Source organism: Tamandua tetradactyla, chromosome 3, assembly GCF_023851605.1.
Source record: "Tamandua tetradactyla isolate mTamTet1 chromosome 3, mTamTet1.pri, whole genome shotgun sequence".
Lineage (NCBI taxonomy): Eukaryota > Metazoa > Chordata > Mammalia > Pilosa > Myrmecophagidae > Tamandua > Tamandua tetradactyla.
The window spans coordinates 74,851,693-74,874,854 of record NC_135329.1 but is presented as its reverse complement, the minus strand read 5'-3'; the positions used below and the strand labels follow the sequence as shown (position 1 = coordinate 74,874,854).

General features: G+C 35.4%; 1 long non-coding RNA gene and 2 pseudogenes across 4 annotated transcripts in view; 2 read left to right on the top strand and 1 right to left on the bottom strand.

Annotated features, from left to right (window-relative positions):
* Positions 1-17,164, top strand: part of LOC143677385 (protein DBF4 homolog A pseudogene) — a 203,586-nt pseudogene extending 186,422 nt beyond the window's left edge. Inside the window, exon 7 of the transcript XR_013172559.1 lies at positions 13,340-17,164. The product of XR_013172559.1 is annotated as a protein DBF4 homolog A pseudogene (transcript). The remainder of the gene's footprint in view (positions 1-13,339) is intronic.
* Positions 1-23,162, bottom strand: part of LOC143677386 (uncharacterized) — a 141,413-nt gene that overhangs the window by 9,969 nt on the left and 108,282 nt on the right. The window contains exon 7 of one of the 3 annotated variants that reach the window (XR_013172568.1): positions 17,628-17,674. The exons of the other annotated variants lie outside the window; for them this stretch is intronic. This is a non-coding gene — a long non-coding RNA (uncharacterized LOC143677386). The remainder of the gene's footprint in view (positions 1-17,627; positions 17,675-23,162) is intronic. 3 annotated transcript variants of the gene reach the window in all.
* Positions 19,712-21,012, top strand: LOC143676154 (olfactory receptor 14J1-like; annotated as a pseudogene).

Below are 23,162 nucleotides of genomic sequence, written 5' to 3'. Positions count from 1 at the left end.
AGTGTGCTTTCTTATTAGTTAAATATTTTTTGAAATCCTGATTCTTAGTAACTGACAGCATTTTATAATATATCATAATTTATTTGGATATCTTTTATTTTTATTAGAAGTAGTATTTCCATTTTTTCATCTTAGAAATTCCAAATGTTGCTTTCCTAAAGTTCTGTTTGCAATTATCTCACCTTGGAAAGTGAAGAAAGGAAAAGAGGTGTTAGTGTCTGGAAGGGAAATTGTCTACAGCACATTATATGTTATCATATATTGGAAAAGAAAGTAAAGTTGTACAGAATATGTGTTACAGAATATACAGTGAGCCAGAGTTAAATTTCTATACATCCTACAATTTTGCACATAGGTGTATATATATAACAAATATAAATATATTGGCATTTCCACAGCCAATTTATTTTCCCTGTATTCATTTTGCTGTATGGCAGCACAATTAGAGAGTTCACAGACTCTGTATATCAAACAAAGGAGGATAAATGTGCTATGTCTATAACTAAATTTATTTCTGTTTTAAGCAGCATTTCACTTATGGCCAAAAGTTCAATTTGGGCAATTCTAGGTGAAATCAGTATTGTTTCAGTCAGCTCCAGAGTTATTTCATCAAATTGATGTTTCTTCCCTTTCTTTTCTTCTTGTAATTGCATCTTAAAGCAGGGAGTCACTGCTGGTCAGGAGAAGTAGATACCCAATATCAGCATATCAGGGGAAGGTCATATGGTCATATACCCTTGTCCACTGAAATGCAGTGTATAGACTGGATTTTGGACATTATGTTATTATCCCTTCATCTAGCATCTAGCACCTGCTTCAGTTATGTACCACAGTTAGATTTCATTATTATTTGTGGCATTCTCTTATTTCTAGTCTTGCTGTATCTTCCTTAACTTTGTTTCAGCAACCACAAGACCCCCTGAGGGTCTATTTCCCAGTTAACATCCTTATCTCTTTGTCCTGTGTTGCTTCCCTGTGGCCCTGGGAATTAAGGGGGCTGCAGAAGTCCCAGGGAACCATCTCTACTATTCCTTCCATATGGTGGAATAGGAATTCCTTCCAGGTCTTCCAGGGTCCCAGATTTATTATGATTGCTATCCTTAAGGAGGATTATGTAGATCATGCTTGTCTCTTTCCACTCTTACTCTTAATGCTAACTGAAGGCATTGTTCAAGATTCTTCCTACAGTGCATCTTTTGATGGTCCATTAGTCTCTTCAGTCTTCCCCCAACAGCCCAGAGAGATTTTAATTTTTTTAAATTTTTACAGAGGTGACAATAACAGCTCAATAATCATTCCATCATACTTTTCTGTGGTATAATTTGACCATTATTAATTTTTGGTTTTGTTTTGCATTTAGACATTAGGAATTTGATAGCTTAGAAAGCTCTTGCCCCTAGAAAGAAGTATAAGCCTCAGTCCAAAAGATAAATGGCCATTTTTTTCCCTTTTGGGAAAAAATCCTTTCTACTAAGTATGCTAAAAACTGGGAAATAATGCAAACAGCAACTAAAAGAGAACTCTGAAAGTTTGGAAAAGGGAACAACTAGACAGGGACCCCAGGAGTGGGGAACACAGCAGCTGTGTGTTGCCAACAGCCCACCAACAGAACAAGGCATCCCAGGCCTTGCATCTCCCACCCTGCAACCCAGATGCTGAATGCTGTGCAGGCTGGCTTATTTCTACCCTAGACTGAAGGGATTCCTGTGTTAACACCAGATAAGCCCCATGTCACTGGCAGGAGGATCCCTTGTTTGCCCAGCTGACAATAAGTGGCCAGGGGAAGCTCTCCAGTTGACAGCACATCCATTCTAATGCCCCACCCTATTTCTCTGGCTCCTGATTAGGAGCTTTGGCAGGGACCTGTGAACCTGCGCTACAGTCTTTTGGAGAAACAGGGTCCCCCATCAGAAACCACATTCATTGCAAAGGAACAAGCCTGAGTGCAGAGGATATGATATTCTGCCCTGACACTGGAATGGGAAAGGAGAGAGGAGAGGAAAGTTTACTGGGGGTTGAGTGTGTTGCTGCCTTTCCCCTCCTCTTATTCCCTACTCCTTTTTCAAAAGCCTGGTATTAGGAATGTGTACCTTGATCAAACACTGCAGATGAGGAAGCATAGAAAGGGAAGATTCCACTTATGAACTTAAATAGTGACACAATTGTGGAGGCTGTGCATGAATCTATAGGCTCACTGCTGATAAATTCCATTGGATGAAATCTTAGGAGTGACCTTATTCAGTAAAAGAGCGGAGATATCTCATATTTACAGGGCGTGATGTAAATTTTTATAATTTTGGTTTTATGTTCTTCCTTTTTCTAAATTTTTTGTATTTGCATTTTATTTTGTTGTTATGATATTGATTAGACATGGGTTCTAATTAACTTATCTTAATTTTTTTGAAAAAAAATAGTCCTTGTTCTATGTTTAATTTTAATTCAAATTTATTAATGACTATTATTGCTTTTAAAAACTTAAAAGCATTCTCGCATTCATTTTCATTTGAGAACTTGGTGCTTGCAGAAAGATCATGCAGGAAATACAGAGTCCTCATAAATCTGCCTCCATTTTTAACATTTTGCTCTAGTGTTGCACCTTTGTTACAAATGATGAGAAAATAGTATTTAATATGTATTTGAGCTATTAACCACAGTCCATGGTTTATATTAGGATCGCTTTTATACTGTCCTATGATTTAAAAAAAATTTATTCTACTAGCAGGTATATTATGTAAAATTTCCTCACATTCAGATATATAATTCCAGCATTGTCTTTTAAAGAAATTCATTCCAATTTTCTTAGCTTTGATTTGTTTTTGTTCTTCTAACACTTTGGTTGGATGCTTAGTTTATTTTCATTCTTTCTTTTCCAACGTTGAAAACTTTTAGAGCTTCAGCAACGCTGTACTTTTGCTTTATAATATTCTAATTTTTATTATTCCTCTGACTCCAGTTTATTCTTTTCTATACTTCTTTATTAAATCCCATTATTTATTTATTTTTTATCTTAAGAGATTGGGCTTTAAAACTAATTTTAAAATACTATTTTAAAAAAATTAATTGTGATTATGAAGTGTGGCTTACACAATTTCTACTATTTATTAAAATTTTTCTAGAGGCTTAATATGTAGCCAAATTTTCTAAATAATAGGAACATGATAATAATGTCTATGACATCTAGTAAAATACATTCTCTCTTATAAGGCAGAATATTCACTGTACTACTTCTAAATCAACTCTACCATATTATTTTTCTTTATGTTCTTATGTAACTCAAATGTCCTGAACTTCCCCAGTTTTTAGGGACCAACAGTGCTTTTTTTAAAAAAAAATAGCCTACTATGTGTAAGCCCCATTCAGTTTGTTGAGCAGAAATTTGAGAAATTTGTGCTTTACAGGATTCTTATTTTCAAACATTGCTCAGATGAGGGATAGAATGGGGGGAGAAAGGCTGTTCCTGAAGAAGTTTTATATCTATCATAGCTCATCCTGCTGCTGTCTGCTCACCTCAGCCCATCCCCTTGTTTCTGATAACTGTTCCATTGTCTATATAGCATTATTTCTCTCTGGTAGTTTCTATTTTTCAGCAGTGAAAAGAATTCTGCTGAATTCTGAATTCTATGTCTAGGTGTGGCCAGAGTGCTCTCTCACATCCCAAGACACTGCTGAAACCAGATTGTAACTTGATACAGATCAGAGTGATGGATGAGAACAGAGAGAATCACATGCAAAGAAAAAAGAAGCTAAATAGCACAGCTGTTAGGTAAAATTGTATGAATTTATTTACAATACACATAAGATAACTTTCCCTCAGGCTCAATTAAGATATGGATCTAACATATTAATATTGACAATAGAAAAAGTCATGAGAGGAGAGGTAGAGGGTATGAATGGACTTACCAAGCATCAAATTTATACATAATTTCAGTATACATATATATATTCTGTCTTTGATAACTGGTAATTGTGTATTTGCTATGTTCCCTTTCATCTTTGTGTGCTCCTCTAGGGAAAAAGAAAACACATTTCTATGCTGCTACAGAAAATATCTTTGCCTAGCATAGGATTTTGCATTCTTGAAGTGATCAAAATTATGACTCTGAAATTTATATTAGCAAGTCCAGAATGTACTAGAATACATAAAATAAAGCCTCAAATCTATTTTAAAATAGGAAAGGAACATATTTGAAATTTTACAACTGCAAGTAAAGAAATTCCACCTCAGACCAGAGTTATTCCAACCACTATTATTGTTGTTGTTATTAATGATTCCCATTACAGAAAACACAGACATAGAACAAACTTTGAGGGTGACTACCAGCAGAGACTCAATCTTTCCTTCAAGGGCTATATTCTTTCTTCTCTCCATTCTATTATTTACAGGGCAGCTGAATCCTAAGGCTCATGACCCCTGTGGTGGACAGATAACTGCCAGTAGCAACTGCTGAAGGGTACTGAGAAGGCTCTTGCAGTATTCTCCTCTTACAGAGTAAGAAACTTTTCCCCAAAGATATTAATTATCTTGTCCAGAGATATATTAGTTCACTAATTAATTAATTCAGCAATTATTTATTTTATGCTAATATGTGTAAGTTTTCACTCTGAGCAATGGGGATAGAACAGTGAAATCAAACAGAAAAAACTTTGTGCTGGTTTGAAAGGATGTATGTACCCTAGAAAAATCATGTTTTAATCCTAATCCCATTTTGTTAAGGCAGCCATTTCTTATATGATTTAATCAAGGGTGGGTGTTAAACTGGACTAGATGGAGGCATGTCTCCACACATTTGAGTGAGTCTTGATTGGTTTACTGGAGTCCTATAAAAGAAGAAACATTTTGGAGAAAGAGATTCAGAGAGAGCAGAGAATGCTGCAGCATCACAAAGCATCCTGGCCTTAGAACTATAAACTGGCAACTTATTAAATTCTCCTCTTTAAAAGACATTCCATTTCTGGTGTATTGCATTCTGACAGCTAGCAAACTAGAACAGATTTTGGTACCAGAGGATTGGGGTACTGCTGTGGTTTGCAAATACCAAACATGTTGGAATGGCTTTTTAAATGGATAAGGGGAAGAATCTGGAGGGGTTGTGAGGAGCTTGATAGAGAAGGCCTAGAATGTTTTGAAGAGAATCATGGTAGAAATGTGGACTCTAAAGATACCTCTGACCAGGCTCTAGACAGAAATGAAATGTGTCATTAAAGACTTGAAGGAAGGCATCCTTGTTTTAAAATGGCAGATAATCTGGCAAAAATGACTAGTGGCTTTGGCTGGAAGGCAGATTTTAAAAGCCATGAACTTGAATATTTATCAGAAGAGACCTCCAAATTAAATGTCAAAGGTGCAGCCTGGTTGCTCCTCCCAGCTTACAGTGAAATGTGACAGGAAAGAGAAAAACTGAAAACTGAACTCTTGGGTACAAAGAAACCAGAAATTGAAGTTCTGGAAAATACTGGGCCTCCAGGAAGGGACACTCCAGAGAATAGTGCCCCACATGAGGTCTTAGCCAAATGTGAAACCAGTCAGCTATTTCAGAGAAAGCCAGGATTGTACATGAAGTTATCCAGGAAGGATTTGTGGAAACTCCTTATGTCTGATGGGCATGATCCAATACTACTGCATAGAAAGCTGATGAGAGTGCTTTGGGACCTGTACAAACAGAGCCACTGCCAGTCTAGACTGGAGGATTAAGAGAAGGGACACATTGGAAGAAACATAACTTCAGAGGCAAAACATGGAGGCTGATGTCTGAAGTCAAAAAGCTTCAGGCCAGGAGAGCAGACCCACCTAAGCATGTGGGAGAGAGTGAGCTTGCCCTAAAGGCAAAGGATGGGCCTTCCACTTTGTTACAGTAGAAGTCATGCTGCCTCAGGCCTTGGAGAAGGTGAAGCACATTCCTTCGGATTTGGGAGAGCCTGGCTGCCACTACATGGTGGGGTTGATCATGTGCCCTGGAGATGGTAGGGAGCCCAGGTACAGCCCCAATGCGGAGAGGGTAGAGCCAAGCAAAAGGTGGTCTCCCCAGTGTTACCCAAGGTTGCATTTGGAGAAAGGCAGGCCTCTGCATAGGACTTTGGAAAGGGTGGCACTCCCACTTTCTAAAGCCCTGAAGATGAATGACTCTCAGACTTTGAAATCTAAGGGACTTTGTCCTGCAGGTTTTTGAAACTGCTTGGGTCCTATGACCCCTATGTTCCTTCCTCCCTGTGGAAATGGGTATATTTATCCTACAAATGTTCCTCCTTTGTATGTTGGCAGCAAATAACTTGTTCTGAGTTTTACAGGTCCAGAGAAAATGGAGAAAATTTTGCCTTAGGCATGTCTATACCTTTAACTACTTTTGATGAGACTTTGTACTGATTTTAATCTTGTATTAATCTTGTATTTGAAATGTTACTGGAATGGTTTAAGGCTTTCTGGTATTGTTATGGAATGAATGTCTTTTGTAAATGGGGAATACGTCTTTTTTTGGGTCCAGAGGGTGGAATGTGCTGGTTTGAAAGATGTATGTACCCTTGAAAAGCCATGTTTTAATCCGAATCTCCTTTTGTAAAGGCAGCCATTTCTTATGTGATTTAATCAAGGGTGGTTGTTATGCTGGATTAGACGGAGGCATGCATAGAGGTGTGGCAGCAGGTTGGCATTACACCTTCATGGATTGGGAGCAGATGTGACCTGGCTGTGCAGGTCGGCACTTTCTCAGAGCTGGGAAATGAAGCTGAAGGCTGTGCACATGCATTTCCCAGAGCTGAATGATGTGATTGGGGACTATGTACATGTGTGGGCCTGGGAGTACTATAAATTGATGCATTGAGCTCAGGAAGGCTGGGGTGAGGCTATGCAACACTATGGGTGTGGAGTTGGCAGTAGCCTAGGTGTGGCTGTTAGTGCCTTCAACCTTTGTGTGCTGTCAACAGCCTACAGGGAAAAGGGAGAATGAGGTAGCTCTTGGGAGGGATGTAGGAAAGGTGGGTTGGGCTGCACTTGGGGTCGGATTGTGGAGCAGTTATGTGCACTGGCTGGTGGCATGGGGGCATCTGGAGCATGGGGAGTGGGAGAGGATGAGGAGGTTCATATGCGTGGGTTGTGGAATGCGGTGAGTCACCAGTCATGGGGCTGCACGGGTGAGAGTAGCATGCCAAAGAATGTGGCTTTGTTCACTTCCTAGTCCTGTGTACCTGTCCATGCACTCTCATGGTCTCCCCTCCTCTGTGCCTCCATGCCAGGCTAGGCTCCATCTCTCTGCCTCTCAGTTCCTTGGCCTCTGCAATCAAGGCTGCCACATATGGTGCAGAAGGCTCTCCCAGGTCAGCCACATTCCCAAATTGCTGCCTCAGACTCACTCCTGTCCCTTCTCTAACTTTTTTGTGGAGCAGGGCTAATCTCAAGCTGCTCTAGTTGGCCATCTTCCTGGAAGTCCTAAACCCAATATAAATTTTAAGGGAAAAAAAGCATTAGTCATTTTATACATAGGGTTTGACCTGCCTTTATTGCCAACATTCCTATTATATCAGGCAAGTTCTCATGGAAACGAAGTTTTTAAACAGAACCCCCTGATATTAAAATATTTGGCATATAGCCTGCTGAAGAAATGTTCATATCTGACTTCTTCTTACCTTTTTTTGTTGATATGTATACGGAATTTATGCTGAATTAATTCTATTTGCTTTACCTTTTCCATTGTAACCATGCAGTTTTCTTGTCCATAAACATACTAGCATTTCTGATTAACCTCTTTCTATCACTCATAACTTTTTAACTCTCTGGAGCATAAGGATGCAGATCTGGGCAAAGTTCTGGCATGTCAATGAATCTGGTCATGACAATACAATTGCAGTCATTTTGTGGTGGACAAAATTGCATTCATCAGAATATCTATCATGAAGACTTGAATATTGGTGAAAATGCTAACTTGCTAAGGAGTGTATAAAGTTTGCTCTGCAAAGGACATCCAAGTGGTGAACAGGTAATCCAATGCTGTCTAAGTAATTTTGCTTTATTTAACCTTGTTTTGTTTTTTTAGCCTGATTTTATTGATAAAAACAAACATGAGATTTGAGCTAAATGCTCTCCCATACAGGTTTTTTAAATCCTTCCAACCTTTATTTTGCTCCATATTCCTATGTAGTGAACAATTTGGTTTCCATATAAATTTGTAATATTTGTTATATTGGTTTGAGGCTGATAAAATATTAGTTTGCATATAAGAGTCTCACATCCTTTTCTAGCTCTAAATTTGAGTCATTGTGTCAGATAGCAAAACACCAAACTTCAGAGAGAGCCAACAGTAACTGCTTTAAGTTAGGAAATCATAATACAAGAGGTGACTCAAAAAGTTTGTATCTACATAGATACCAGACATTCAGAAGTCAGAACCCCTAAGATATCCCTTCCTTGGCTTACATAGTCTTGTGTACCTTGGGTCCCAGTGTTTTACAAAAAGCTAGTGTCATTTGCATCTATAATTATCTGTTGACTACTAAGTAATAAGCATGCCCCTAAGGTTATATAATCCTTTGTTGACTACATACTATTTCCTACATTGCATGATCAAAAATGCCAGGAAGTCTCCACCACTGGAGATTCATCTATAAATACTTTCCCATATCTGTAAATATCTTGAGGGGAGGAACTATATACATATCTTTATATTCCTCAAGAATAGCACTCTTTCACTGATTTATTTGGTGATTGATGGAGTACCAATAAACTAATTAATGAGTAATTGTATAATTGAATGAGTCATTCTTTACAATATAAATTTCAGTGTAAAACATGATATTGAATAGAGTTATGGAAAGCCAAACTTTAAATCTATCCTTTGAATTGTTTCTTCATTAGAAACATATTGCTCTTGAGCTTCAATTTTCTCTAATATCAAACTTCAAGTGGTGCTGATTTTAAAGAACAGAGTATCAGAGAGGTATTAATTTGCCTTAAGAAATGTCATCTGCCAAACAAAGTCACCTAGACAGTTTCCTCATGTCATATATACTTTAAATTCCTTATCATTAATCTTTATCAAATATAGCTAAATTATCTATTTATGATTTTTCTCTTTATTTAGGTAAACAGCTTATATTTGGTGTTAACAAAAATTCCCAGTTCTTTCTTGCCCCAGTATTTGTGCCCAACCACCCATTTGTGTGTACTTGTAGAGAGTGATTTTCAAATGGTGTGGGCTAGTGAGCCAGAGGCTAGAAGATGTGTCAGGGCATGTGGGTGGGTTGAGTTCAGCCTTAAATGGTGACCAGGTGGTTGTATTGGGCTGAATATATGGACACTGTGAGGGTGGCTTTATTTAGAGAAACTATTTTGTTATTCTTTGTCTGCAGAGTTTGTCCTATTTACTTGTGTGTTTATTTTTTAATTTTTTGAGTAACAAAATCAGGTCACACTCGGATATGGATAATTTTGAAATGTTTATGTCCACAATTGAGAAAGCAGTGAAGGAGAGGTCTCCATCCCTGATCCATCTCATTTATACAGAGTAATAATTCAGGAAATAGTGACAAGGGCAAAATCATTAATAATCATAATAATTAATGATATTATATATTGAGTGTCTTCTCTGTGTCAAGCAACAGTGTGAATTATTTGTAACTGTTAACTAGTTAAAATCTCCAAAATTATCTTTGATGTGCAGTCAACAACCACAATAGAAAGTTAGGAGTAAATAGCTTCATAAAGAAAGGAAAATGAATTCCTGCTGCTCTTATATTTTCTGTTAACTTTTTAGTCTATAATATTCTCAGCTTTCTCTTATACTGTGTTGCCCAGTTCCAATATCTTACCTAATTTACTTCTTTTAAAGCTCATGTTGCATTTCTTCCTCATCCTCTTGTCATTACTATTTTATTTTCCATTTAGAGTGATAATTTTATTCCACATTTTCATTAAAATAATTGATTTATGGCATGAAATGCATGACTTTGAAATTCAGGTTGGATTTGATGGAATTGGCCGATAAAGATTTACCATTTGGTGATTTTATCCCCTATGTTACATGCTTTATTTTTCATTATATTTTATATAAAGATATGAGCTAATTTCCATTCTTATCACAATAAATTTTGATATTTGAATGTCAATGAGTATTTGTTATTAGTAATGATATTATGTTTAGAATACTAAAAATAAGAATATAAAAATATTTTTTATTCCATATATTTATGGAGTTTTCTTGAATTGCCTTAGGAGAATGTCTCTTTACATTTCAACACACTGACTCTGTAACTAATTTTGTATAATTTTACTTCACACAATCAAATGTTTTGAGCACATGACCAAGTTCAGTTTTTTAATCAATTTTCCAGATCTTGGATCAAAATAAAATGATAGTTGTAATCCCAATAATGAGTTTCCAATACCTTTATTCATTCCCAAACATTTAAATTCAACCTCATTAACAATTCTGTATATATTAAGTAACCACTCCCTTTTACTACTGTAAGTAATAGTGCTATATTATACAAAAGTGGGATTGATAGTGGTTGCTTAAAGTCGTGTATGTCATCAATTAATGCAACAAATCTAAAGAAGTCCTTGCAGGAACTACCACAAATATACAAAAAAATTATAGAGAAGTATATGGGGAAAACATAGCTACTGAAAACTATGGACTATAGTTAGCAGTAATATTTTAATATTCTTTCATCAATAACAAATTTACTATACCAATAATATGGTTCAACAATAGGGAAGATGAGGGTTACGGGAGTTGTAGGGTTTTATTTTTTGTTCTGATTTTAATGTTCTAAAATTGATCATGGGAACTTATGCATAACTAGGTGATGATACATTGAGCCAGTGATTTGGATGGTTTGTGTGGTTTGCGTGTAGTTTTATTAAATGTATCTTAATAAAATTGAAAAAAATAAAAGAAGGATACAATTCAATTCCTTAGCTTGGATTGACCATTTTCCATATTCTTGGATCAAAATTAGATTAATGCATGTTAAATTGCACTGCAATGACTCAATGTCAACATCTTTTTAATGTCTGCATTCCTTTTTTTCAGATCTGACAACATCCCATCTAAACTTAAAGGAAGAAATAAACATCTATTAATTGATAACAGTCGTGATATTCTTTCCATAAATATGTTAATATAACTTGTATTACAATACATAAAATATAAATGCAAAACTGAGAAATGCATAAAGAAACTTTAAAAAAATTACAGTGAATTTGACCAACACTGCCATGTGGAACTGATGACTTATGTGAATTAGTTCAAAGAGATTTCTTTTTCAGAATATATGTTGCAAATACACAAAAATATTGAAAATAAAATGCAAGGGAATATCTACATTTCCTTTATTTTCATTTGGTATTTTAATTATGTAATCAATAAAATATTTATTTCCATTTCTTTGATTACTTGTCAAAATGGCTATTACTCTATAGTCAGGGTGTTGAAATGGGAAGAGACACATTCTCCTAAGGCAATTCAAGAAAATTCCATTGCATTTAGTAATGGTTATTTATTATCTTAAAGGACAGTTACATGGAATCTTAAGATATGCTTTGATACTTTTATTTGAAACATGAAGGGAGAAAATAAAAATTTTGAAAGAGATCTTTTACACCTTGGTCTTTTCTAACATGGCTGAATGAACATCTTCCTCTTTCTTAATTTTGTCATCCTCTTTTCCATTGTGCTTATGGGGAATATAATACTGATTCAGCTTATATGAATGAAAATGGTACTCTGCACTCCAATACACTTTCTACTCATTCATCTTTCCTGCATTCATATGATATTTTCATGAAAAATAGGCAGGTAGCATTTGAAAAAATCAATAAATTAAATTAATAATATTAAACATGTAAGAGATTCTTTAATTTGGTTGTTCTTTTATTGGCATCTATTTAAAAATTATCAATGTCCAATCTTGTTAGAGTCAATTTGAATTATGGTTGCCATTTTGGTGTATTATAATGGCAATCATTTCTCTGTATCTCTTAGAACTTAGAATAATTTTGTATATATTTACGTATTTTTATATATCATTTTTCAAGTCAATTCCTCAGTTTTATAAGTAATTTTGAGATTTCTTGGATTATTTTGGTTTTAATATTTCATGAATATGTATGTGTGAAAATACATTATTTTAATCTGATTTGTCTGACAATGCATTGATCTGAGGGGCAAACATAGAAGGGATGATGAAAAATAGCCAACGTATCCATTAATAGATCAATTATGGCATATAGTTTCTAGTTCTAGTAATTGTGATGGCTTTTGCTTGTAAAACTGATGCAAAAGGATACATAGATATGATAAACAGTCCAGAAACAAAATGATTGAATATGTGACTATTGGTTTTACAATTAAGGCATTGCATAACAGATGGCAAATATATTATTTTTCCAATGAAGTACAAGATCTATAGAATGTCCAAGAAAAAAATCACTAAGCTTGACGTCAAACACCCCATATATGAAAATGAAGTCAAGGCTTGTTATAGAGCAAAATATCAAGGCAATATTTCAAAGAGAGCAGAGGATAACATATTCCTCACTGCTGAATTTATATGACAAGATATAAATACAGCAAGCATAAAGAAAATTTCTGGTACATATCATTACATTAATTCACATGAAAACTTTTCAAAATTTAATTATGTAGGTAAAGATCCAGTTCAAAGAGGGGCAATACCTTCATCACATATGCGGTTGTGAAAGGATTTGTATATTGATTGTATAAAGAACTTCTGAAATAATGAAAAAATACTTAGTACATTCCTATTAAAATAACAGAAAAATAAAGCAAATAATGAAAAGATGAAATGCAAATTGTTGAAAAAAATGAATATTTGTAAAATCTCATTATTCATCAAGGATCCACAAAGTGAAGCCATCAGACATTAACTAAACCATCATCAAACACAATTTTAAAACTTGAAATAACACATTTTTAAGGCTATTGAATGAAAGTAACTCTTAAACTTGGATGTTTAATTAGTACAACCAATTTGGAAAACTGCTTTGTTATATCTGGTAAATTTTCAGATTTTCGTATACTTTGACCTAGGAGTAATAGTCATAGATATGTCCTAAAACACTGTGCATCAATTAGTGCCAGAACACAAGCAGTAATGGTGATGGAACTATTCATAATTGCCAAGAACTGGAAATGATCCAAATGTCTACAAACAGTAGATTTTTGAGTAATTCATTTATGATCATGTTATGCAATATGAAGTCATGAAAATAAACTGTCATTAAACTCAAATTCTTGGAGGAATTTCATAAGAAAAATGTCAGGCAAAGTGAAGAAGACGGAAAAAATATGCTAAACATGGATTAATTTATTTTGTCTTTTTTTTCCAGGAAAAGGTGTTTGTACTGCATATATACAACATGCTGAACCAAAATAAAACAAATGCAGAAGTAAGTAGAAAGGAGGATAAACTTAGGAACATAAGATGAAACCAAATAAGGTCATGCCAAAGACTATGCAATTGCTAGAGGCATGTTCCAGATTTGGGACTTTTTGTGAGTTTCCTAGCAGCCAGAGCAAAAGACACAAGATGCATAACAGTATAGAGCATTTACGGATGCACTGGAGAGCAGGGCCTGAGTGTTCTATGGGTCTAGGGAACTGCTGGCTGAAAGTGGGAACCTTCAGTTTAAGCTGTTTCTTAAAATATTCCCCAGTGCTGGTAAGTGTCATTCTTTGGGTGTCCAGACAGGGAATGTCCTGTTCTGTGACCAGGCTCAGGCTTCCTTTCAGTGCCTCTACCAAGTTGGAGCCTTACAAGCATCATTTAATGTTCTTTTAAAAAAACATTCCACAAGCTAACAACCACTGGGCTCTCTCTTCCTACTATTTTGAGTGTAGCTGCTTCCTTGGAGTTGAATGCTGTTAAACTCTTAATCGAACAGGATGAAAGGACAGCTGCAAAGCCTACATATCTGGGTAGCACAGCTATTCTCATCCTTCTTTATAGTAAAACTTAAATCAGAATTTTTACCCCATTGCATATGATAAGTGCAAGTTCTATGTGTCATTACACATATTTATGCTAATTATACAGTTAGATGTAATTACAGTAACTGTATAAATGTACAGTAACAGACTAAGACGTACTTTGAGAGAATAAAGAGAATTTGCCAGGAAACCTTCCTGAATGTTAAGGGTGCAGCAAAAACCTACAAAAGGACAGAAGGATGCTTATGGAAGCTTCAGGCTATTAGCTGGCCTAGGACTTCACTGTGCACACAGTAGATATTCATACATTACCATAAATGGAACTGATGGTATCTCTTGAGACAAATCAGGCTAGGGTCACAGGGGTACTGGGTCAATTCCTATCACTGGCTAGCAGTTGGCTTTATAGCTCCCAGGAAAATTTTTCTTAACAAGTTAAAGGACAAAAATGTCACTCTCATTCCATGGCTCCCAAGTCCTTAAGAATATTGGACAGATTTGGCAGCCTGCCTTCTAGGACCAAACCCCAACATCCAGCTTTGACCAGATGCATAGATATTCCCATCAATAAGGTCTCTGTCAGTCCAAGCACACCTGGGCATGATGAGCATATTTCTTTCTCTAGGTCTGCCCACATGGTTCCCTTATTCTGCCTCCTTGTCTTGGCTACTCTTTGAAGTCCTATCTATTCCTCCTGTCCTTCTAGATGCAAACATGGATTTCTTCCTATCCAGTCCATTATAGCTCTTAATTTTGAGCCCTCTGATGGCACATAACATTTTCTAACCCTACTCAGAGTGATCTGTGGCCATACTGGTCTCTGCAGGAGAAGGTGACTTTCTATAGGTTGAGGACAGTGTCTGCTCTATCTCAGTGTCCCCAGCACTCAGACAGAGACTGGCAAGAGTCAGACTCAAAGACATGTTTCATGGGTGGACAAAGGAATGGAGGAACAACTGATATCTTCAGATGATGAAAACATGCTGACAGATACCTCTGGAACTGTAGAAGCACCGGCCTCTCAGCACAGTTGGGGTGTGGGGTCACCCAGGAAGGCTGACCATAGATATTTGTCCTGGGAAAGGACATTTTCAGGGTGGAATCCAAGTCAAAAATGAAAAAAAAAAAACAGACCGTCTTTGAAGTCTCTGAAAACTGATAACAACAAACCAGAAAAATCCAAATATAAGCCACTTTAGGGAAAAGTATTTTACCTGGAATTACCTTCTGTCACAATATCTGAAAAACTGCAAAAAGTCATTAAATATCTTGGAAGGTGAATTGAAGAATTTCTCAGCAAAGATATCAGTTATCTTATTTCAAATAAAAAGGAAGTGAAATTTGCACAATCCTTGGGTAGAATTTCTCCTATACCAAGTCCAGAGTCTGTGTATACTGCAGAAACAACTTCACTTCATCCCAGCAATGATGGAAATTCATTTAAGGCTCCAGACTCAGTGTCCTTAAGCAGAGGAAAGTTATTAGTTGAAAAACCTATCAAGGACCATGATTTTTTTCCTTCAAATAGTATATTATCAAATGCCTTATCATGGGCAGTAAAAATTCTTCATATTGATGACATTAGATACTACATTGAACAAAAGAAAAAAGTTGTATTTACTCAAGAAATAAAACACTTCTGTAAGAGATGTGGGGAAAAGAGCTACTACACAGAAAACAAGAAAAGGCCTACTGAAAAAGTCTTTTGTAAAGGTGGAAGATATGACTCAACTTTATAGGCCATTTTATCTTCAGTTGACCAACATGCCTTTTATAAATCATTCTATTCAGAAACCCTGTAGTCCATTTGATGTGGATAAACCATCTGTCATCCAAAAGCAAAATCAGGTTAAACTAAGAATCTAAACTGATGGTGATAAATATGGTGGTACCCCACTTCAACTCCATTTGAAAGAGAGAAAAAAAGGATATTGTGAATGTTGCTTGCAGAAATACGAAGATCTTGAAACTCATCTTCTAAGTGAGCAACACAGAAACTTTGCACAGAGTAACCAGTATCAAGTTGTTGATGATATTGTATCTAACTTGGTTTTTGATTTTGTGGAATATGAAAGGAACATGCCTAAACAGAAATGATTAAAATAAAGCATTGGATCCCTTTCTCTTTTTACTGCAAAGAAGACTAAGCCAAGAGAGCACCTAGAACTGCAGTATATTTCTCAGAAGGACTTCAGGGAAAATAAAGTTGTGCAGATGATCAAGGAAAATTTCCTGTGTAAAGAGCCCCAAGAACCTGAACATAAATTTATGTTTATTTCAACACCCCCGCCTTTCTAGTGAACTGAGAGAACTTGAGAAAAAGACTAACAAATATTCCATATTAAATCCAGCTGAAAATGACATAAAACAGAATTTTAGTTACCTTTACATGAAAATAAACAAGGATGCATTATTGATGTTTCTGAACATAAATGCATCATAAATGAAAGTGACTTAGAAGAACTAAGGGCAAATGACTGTCCATGTGGGCTACGGGCAGCTATACAATATTCTGATTTCATTAATAGTGCATCCCAACTGAAGCAAAAGTCAGATTCTGTGACATTTGCAGCAGAGGATCTGAAGGAAAAGGACCTTAATTCAACATTTGGTCATGGTTCTGGTCTGATAGCAATAAACAGTTCACAAGATTACCTAACAATTCAGGCAAATACACCATCCCATAGCCCTCTCATGGAAACAAATTATTGTGACACCAAGAATATGGATAGTTTACCTTCTGGCAAAATCCATCAGAAAGTGAAAATATTAGGAAGAAATAAGAAAGAAAATCTGGAACCAAATGTGGAATCAGATAAAAGAACAGAGTTTCTTGCTACACAAGAAGAAAACAGAATTTGTAGTTCACCAGTGCAATCTTTGCTGGACTTATTTCAGACTAGCGAAGAAAAATCCGAAATGGGGCTTTACAAGCTGTGCTGAAAACAGTGGCACGTGTAATATTATAGATATTTGGGAAGAAGAAAATTCCAATGATCTGTTGTCAATGTTTTTCTCGTCCACTTCCACTTCTACATTCACTGGCTTTTAGTCTTTTTTAAACAGTTTGTACTTTACACAAGTAATAAGGATCATACTCTTGAAATTTTTATAAATATGTATAAAAATTCTTAGAATTTTTGCCAACTTCGTTAAAGAACTGAATGTAAATATTAACAATAAAGGTATTTGCATTTTTCTGCAAAAAAAAGAAAGAAATTGTAATGGCCTAGGAAACCTTATAAGGTTTGCAGATACCTTCAATTCATTTGTTTGAGAGATCTTTTAGTACATATTTCTTTGATTCTTTGAGTTGGTTTTGATAACTTTTTCATATGTGATATCTGATGCTTAGGCCTTAATTTCTAACATTAAAATAAATGTAGCCATTGATTTCTTGTTTTCTAGGAGGACTGACATTTGAAATTCATTTGTTTTTAGAACTTTTTTTATTTTTTCTGTTTCTCTCTCAGAAATGCATCATAGCTAGGAGAGTGTTTTTCCAAGTGTGGCCCTCAGAACAGCAGGATTACCATTACCTAAAGGTTGTTAGAAATTCAAAAGTCATTGTGCAACCTCAGTTCTGCTGAAGCAGAATTTCTGAGTGTGAGAATACCTGTGTTTAATGGGATTCATAGGTCTATTAAAGTTAGGTCACCACTGAGTTTGGAACAATAAAAGCCTTACCTTACCTAGGCACTCCTCCCTTTGTGAAGTTTCAGAGGTTTCAGGTCCTAAGTGCCAGACAGATAGAGAAAATGAAATATCATTATCATTCAGTTCAGGCATCCTAGATGCCAAAGAGAACTAGGCTGTCAAGGGAAACAATGCATACAAAAAGATGTCTTACTGATGACGGGCATCACTTTGATTGCTAGCCACACACCAAGAACAGCTATGGTGAGTTTCCCAGTGCTGGGTAGGGAAAAAGGGAAATAGTTTATGGAAACTCTAATAGAACTTTATATTCTTCAACTGAGTTTGCAATTTCCAACAAGGAAAGAAACTTACATGTCTGAATGTAGGGTATAGCATGAATTGGGTAGGCTAAGGTTTTGGGGTTCAGATCTCATTTCTGTTACTTGATACTCTAAGCTTTATTTATTCCTATAAAAACAGAGATCAAAATGCTTAACTCATAGAAGATAAAAATGCCTGTATGGATTAACTAAAATAAATTTTATGATGGTCTCTAGTACAGTGTCAGTCTCATAAACTTGAACTCAAAATTGTTTAGCTTTTTTATTTAAAAGCACACAGAAAGGAAGAATTTTTATTGGCGGTATATCCTTGCTCTCTAGCTCCTCCTGCTTTTTATTTTCTGGCATGGAGTTCCATGAAAATAAAGTTGAGGAGATTATAGACATATTAACCTTGTGAACCATATTTGTCAAGAAAGAAAAAGGGGGCTTTGAAATTTTGCAGGCTAAACAAAAGTCTAAAGCTTTTTCATTAATGTAGTATCCATTTTTATTTTAAATATGAAACCACAGAACCTAGCCAGACAGTAAGATATAGAAATAGCTGTCCAAATGCCAAATTCATTCTTTACAGAAGAGAATGGAGGGAAAAAGACTAAACCTGGTTTGCATCAGGAGAGACTGAATCACACATCAGAAAACAAAGCAAATGAGACAGGTGATTAATTAACAAAAAACCTCTCCCAGACTGACAAAGAATGGGGAGGGCATGCTGGTTTCAAGATTGAAGAGTCACCAATTACATTTTCCAAAACATGCAAAAAATCTGCTAATATTTCACAAGATCTAGCATGCAATGACAACTCTGATGCAGCAGTTTTTCCAACTGTTGCATATAATAAGGGGGAGAAAGGGGGAAATGCAAGAATGTTAGGGACTCACTATGAATTGACCCATCAACTCTTAAAAACTGAGATTATTTAAATAATGGTAGAATTTTTTAATGAGAGGAGAGCTCTTGGTTATTTCTATCTCACAAAGCCCAAACACTGGACAATAAACCTAAACTTGGCTTCTCCCTTTTCTGAAATTATGCTTCACTGTATACCAATTCAGATTCTTTCTGAAGTTGTATATTGAGGATTTGAATATTTTCCTTCCCACTTAAAGCCACTTCAGAACAATTACAATGCATTTCTTTTTGAAAATACATTTGCATGTAGTAATTGGTCAGTAAATATTTAATTAATTGAACTGAGGACAGATGATGAGAAGAGAAGTTGACTTAAAATAATGGTTCAAATAGAAAATTGTTAGATACCAGACATACTCCAAGGAAAGAAAATACATATTGAAACTGAAAATTACACCTAAGTATTTCCTTTGCAAAAATGTTTTGTTCTTGGTTTCAGTGGGCTGCCCATCAATGTTAATTGGAATGAGGATAACCCTACATCATCTGGTGTTACACCCATAGTTACAGGCACTCTCTTGATAATGACAGAATTGCTTACATGCAGGGACTTCAGTATCACCAAACAACTTATGTTTCAACTTTCAGTGTCATGTTTCCTCTAAAGGACATTCCATTTGCAAAAATAGAGCAATACACTATACATAAATTCAATCCATTAATTTCAGAAACCTCTAAGAGTTGATAACTGCTTTTCTGTTGTTGACTGAATGGGCATAAAGGACAATTTTTGAAATGGCATGACATTTTCATGGTGCAGATATAAGCATTTTTCTGTGACAGGCTACTGTCTTTAACCACATGTACACTCAGCTAAAGCTAATGACTTACTAGTATAGACTGTAAGCTCCATGAATATAAGAAACAGATCTCTTCACTTTTGGGTCCCCAATACCTAGGGTACAGCTGATACATGGCTGGTGCTTAATAAAGAATTTTTGAAAGAAACAATGATGAAACAATGAATGAACACTAATTTCAATATCCTCCAACTGCATTTCCCAGATTCTCTTGTCTTCCAGCCACCACCTCCACATTTTGTATCTTCAAAATGATTAGGGACAGTGGGCGATGGTGGCACAGTGGCAGAGTTCTTGCCTGCCATGCCATAGACCCAATGTCTGCCCCTTCCAAAAAAAATGACTATGGAAAATGTCACCACAATGAGTGGATTCCTCCTCATGGGTTTTTCTGACAACCATGAGCTCTAGATATTACAGGCTGTCCTATTCTTGGCAATGTACTTATCAGCCTTGGCAGGTAACCACATTATTATTACCATCACCACACTGGGATCAGTGTCTCCAATCCCCAGTGTATTATTTTTTGAAGCATCTTTCCCTTCTGGACCTCTCCTTTATTTCTGTCACTGTCTCTCAGTCCACTGACAATTTACTGATGGACAATGGCTGTATTTCCCATGGTCAATGCATACTTTAGGTTTTCTTCTTCACCTCCAGCCTGGGCTGAGGTTGCTCTTCTCACAGTGTTGTCTTATGACTGTTATGCAGCCATCTGCCTCCCACTGCACTATGAGGTTATCATGGATCCTGGTACCTGTAAGTGGGTTGTGATAGCTGTATGGCTAAGTGGGGCTATCTCTGGGATCTTGTTCACAGTAGCCACATGCTCTATTACATTCTGCAGGTCCATAGTAATCCACCAGTTCTTCTGTGATGTACCCCAGTTGCTGAAGCTCTCCTGCTCCAATGATTACCTCGGAGTGACTGAAGTGTTTGCTTTCACGTCTGTGATGGCACTCATCTGCTTCACATCCATCGTCTTCTCCATGGTTCTAAAAATACCCTCTCTTGAAGGCCAATCCAAGGCCTTCTCTACCTGCCTGCCTCACCTTTTTGTTGTCCCATTTTTTCTCTTCACAGGCATCTTTGGGTTCCTAAAACCAACTTCAGACTCTCCAAGTGCTTTTCATCTTATGATTTCTAACTTTTATTCAGTAGTGCCCCCAACACTCAGCCCTATCATCTACAGTCTGAGGAGTGAAGCCATGAAGGGAACTGCAAGAAAGTTACTGTTGGGTGGGCAATTCACTGGGAAAAAAAACATTTTCATCTTGTTGTTGATGACTACTGAATATTATATACAAGGAACTTTTAAAATGATGGAATTATTTCAACTTTTTTTAACCTATACATTTACCAAGTAATAAAACTGCTGTTATTATGGAACCTCTTCATCTAACTCCATCTTTTTAGTCACTGAAACTGTTTTTGTCATTCTTTCAAATTAAGACAAAATAAACAATTATAATTTTTTTAAATACAGGTCCACTACTTCCCTTTCCCTTCAAGTACACATAAACACACACATGCACACAAACATACACACACTGCAGACAAGCACATTTTTTCTTGAACTTGGAGCAGACAATAATACATCACTCATAGGAGTTAAAACACGGTAATTTATTCACAATCCAATCAACCACAGAAATCAGCTATTTTCACTTCAATCATTGAAATGCAAATGTCAATTTTAATACTTGTTTTTATATATACCAATTTTGGATTTTGGTACAAATTTATATACCATTATTATGTATAGCTATATTTTACCATAATTTTCATAGTGGCACAGTATTCAGTAGACTATCTATTATAATACATTCAGCCTTTAATCTGTTTTATTTATATAAGTTATTTCCAATTTTTCTCCCATAAATTGGAAATTGACACTTTCCTTTTAATAATTCCAATGAATGATTTGGTTGAATCAAAGAATATAAAAGGGAAAAGTCTCTTGAACACTGTACTGCTATAAAAATACTAAATATTTTTATGTGGCCATTAACAAAGTAGACCTATATCACTTCTATGTGTGCACATTATTTTATAAATTCATGCATCATATATATATTCAGACAGAATCCACTAACTGATGGAAATCATATAGGCACCTAGAATATAAAAGTACATTAGATATACACAGCATTGGGTAGTGTAGGGATATTTATTTTTTTCTATTGCACAATATTTTTACCTTTCAAAATCTTTTCAAATTTGTGATAATTCAAGATTAAAGATGCCAATGATACCTATACATATCTGTTTGAAATGAACAATTTTTGCACATTTTTATGTTTTATCAACTTTATTAGCAGTTTCATAAATATTAGAAATTCATCTTTTAGATTGGCAAAAAATCATTTTTTTCTCAGTCTCTCTTTAACTCAGTTTTTTCAAGCTATTTTTTTCTATGCAAACCTTATATCTAATAAACTGAATATATTTCTAAAGTTTGGACAACAAAACTTAATGAGTCTAACAACACATAGCCTAAAATGGTGAACATGCAGATCTATTTACTTACAATTGATACACTATTCAATCTGCCTGCAATAGCATGCAAATCATGTTTTTTCTTTATGTTTTACATGATTAAACATTGCAACACATTTTCTGAAATATTTATTTCATTTACATATTATTTTGATTAGTCCACTGTATCATAATTAGAACATATCTGTTTTTATTTCTCTTCCTATCCTTTTAATTATTTTCTATCAATCTGTATTTAAATACTTATACTAGTAAAACAAAATTTCAACTGCTGTTTACTGAATTAATTTCAATAGCATAAACATTCAATGTCTGTAACATATTTTAATATCTTATATTCTATTGCTAATATAAATTCTGAATCTATTTATGCATTCAAATACACATTGCATTTGTTTTTTGTGTTTTTTGTGGATTTTTTAATTAATTAAAAAAATTAACAAACAAAAAGATATCATTCCATTCTACATATATAATCAGTAATTCTTAATATCATCATGCATTTGTTTTTGACATCACTCAACCATTCAAATTTATAAATTAACTTGGGAAATGTGCTCTTTAAAATTTATAGTTTGTTTTTGCCTATAATAACTTAAAATTTTGTTCTTTGCATCAAATAAAATTTTGCTTATTCTCTTTGTAAAAATTATGCACATTTCTCAATAGACTTACTGTATGATTTCATATTTGTGCTGTTAATATAAAAGGATCACAGAGATTTTATGCATTCCTCTGATATCCCCTTTTTGAGATAATTACAGATATGATAAATTGTGGGTAATATTGAGAATAAATTTTGTCAGTTCCAATGAAAGGAAGAGCCACATCAGAATAGACCATGCTGCACTATGTAGTCAAGCCCAAGGGTTTCAGGTTCAGTTGACTGAGCTGCCCCCAAGCATCTATAGGCCTATAGGCATGGATTCCCATGGTGCCTGCTATGGAAAGGAAAATTTTGGAGGTGGACCACATCACAGAAGGCTATGGAGGTGGACTACTGAGCAATTAGGCATGACAGAAATGTGAG